Source organism: Suricata suricatta, chromosome 5, assembly GCF_006229205.1.
Source record: "Suricata suricatta isolate VVHF042 chromosome 5, meerkat_22Aug2017_6uvM2_HiC, whole genome shotgun sequence".
In the NCBI taxonomy this organism is placed as follows: Eukaryota; Metazoa; Chordata; class Mammalia; order Carnivora; family Herpestidae; genus Suricata; species Suricata suricatta.
The window spans coordinates 39,386,759-39,388,871 of record NC_043704.1 but is presented as its reverse complement, the minus strand read 5'-3'; the positions used below and the strand labels follow the sequence as shown (position 1 = coordinate 39,388,871).

The 2,113-nt window shown below is 35.4% G+C and overlaps 1 non-coding gene across 1 annotated transcript; it reads right to left on the bottom strand.

Moving 5' to 3' along the window:
* Positions 1 to 659: 659 nt before the first annotated feature.
* LOC115293015 lies at positions 660 to 765 on the bottom strand. The gene has a single exon (XR_003909288.1). It is a non-coding gene; the product is annotated as a U6 spliceosomal RNA (small nuclear RNA).
* Positions 766 to 2,113: the final 1,348 nt, after the last annotated feature.

The window sequence follows — 2,113 nt, the reverse complement described above, 5'->3', positions numbered from 1 at the left end:
AGAAGCTTCTTATCTTGATGAGGTCCCAATAGTTCATTTTTGCTTTTATTTCCCTTGTCTTTGGGATGTGTTGAGTAGGGTTTTGATGGTTTCCTGTCTCACATTCAGGTCCTTCATCCATTTTGAGTTGATTTTTGTGTATGGTGTAAGAAAGTGGTCTAGTTTCATTCTTCTGCATGTTGCTGTCCAGGTCTCCCAGCATCACTTGCTAAAGAGGCAGTCTTTTTTCAACTGGATACTCTTTCCTGCTTTGTCAAAGATTAATTGAACTTATACAGTTGTGGGTCCAATTCTGGGTTCTCTATTCTATTCCGTTGGTCTATGTGTCTGTTTTTGTGCCAATACCTTACTGTCTTGATGATGACTGCTTTGTAGTAGAGGCTAAAGTCTGGGATTGTGATGCCTCCAGTTTTGGTTTTCTTCTTCAATATTACTTTGGCTATTCAGGGTCTTATGTGGTTCCATACAAATTTGAGAATAGTTTGTTCTAGCTTTGAGAAGAATGTTGGTGCAATTTTGATGGGGATTGCACTGAATGTGTAGATTGCTTTGGGTAGTAATGACATTTTCACAATGTTTATTCTTCCAATCCATGAGCATGGAATGTTTTTTTTTTCCATTTCTTGGTGTCTTTTTCAAGTTCTTTCATAAGTTTTCTAAAAAATATGGGACACTTCACAAATCCACATGCCATCTTGTGCAGGGGCCATGCTAATCTTCTCTGTATTGTTCCAATTTTAGTATATGTGCTGCCGAAGTGAGCACATGATTTGTATTTTGGACATAGTACTGTGGTGATCGGAGAACCAAAAAATCCTTTTAATTATAAAAATTTATATAGTAATAATTATTATTTGTATTTTAGAAAACTACTTTAACACACGAAGTAAGATTGCAATGGCAGAATTAGTAGTTAGGAAGTGATTCTGACAGCCCAGAAGAGAGATCATGTAGATAGAACCGTGGGGGTGAAGAAAAGTCTAATGCAAGGGGTAAAATTATTGAAGATTATGAAGGAAAATGTAAGTTTACAGCAAATGTCATCTTGCTTTCAGTAACTAGTAGAAACTGAAAACACTCAGTACACACACTCACATATACCCAGACTATCCTCCACCACACAAAATCAAGATGTCAAATTGGGGAATGAGGAAATTTGAAAATCTGAACAAGTTTAAATTTTATTTTCCCCTCTAGAGAATACAGATTTTTGTTCTAAAGTTTTATTCAAGAGTGTAACTACTGTTTATTACTAGTTATCCTATATGCACAGATCTGTTCTAGGTGTTAAGATGCAGAAACAGAATTCCTGGTGAGTAAGGAATTTGCATCCTAGTAGGATGTCATTGACATTGCTTCACTTTAAGCCTACGAGATAAATCAATGAAAGAAATTTAATTTAGAAGGCTTTGCTCTGTAATAACAAATAAGACCTCCTTGGGATTTTCCCCTAAGAAAGTAGTGATTTCATGGTAATGGTAGGATAAAAAGTACCCCTAATTCCACTGTTGCACAGTAAAGATCTGGGAAGCAAATATTTAAAAGTTAGACAAAATAAAAGCAGAAATAATAATGTCACGACATTATTGAATAACTCAAAATCATCTTTGAAAACTTCACTTGTTAGGAAAGACAATTGTAAGGCAAAACTTATACTAATTTTCCCCCCTCACTGCTCTCTTGAAAGCCAACTAGAAAATAAATCACCTAAATTTAATGGTTTTACTGTAAATACGCTAATTAAGAGCAGCTATGTTAAACACATGCAAAAAATTCTTTAAAAAATTTTTTTAAACATTTATTCATTTTTGAGAGACAGAGGGTGAGCAGGGGAAGGGCCAAGAGAGAGGGAAGCAGAATCCAAAGAATGTTCCAGGCTCTGAGCTGTCAGCACAAAGCCTGATGCAGGCCTTGAACCCACACACCATCAGATCATGACCTGAACTGAAGTCGGATGCTTAAACGGCTAAGCCATTCAGGTACCCCAATGCAAACAAAATTCTAATATACTTGTACTACCATGAACTGAATATGAATAAAATAATGCATATATGCATACAGTTTTCTTACATATATCTATATGCATATTTATAGACATGTATACACACAAATG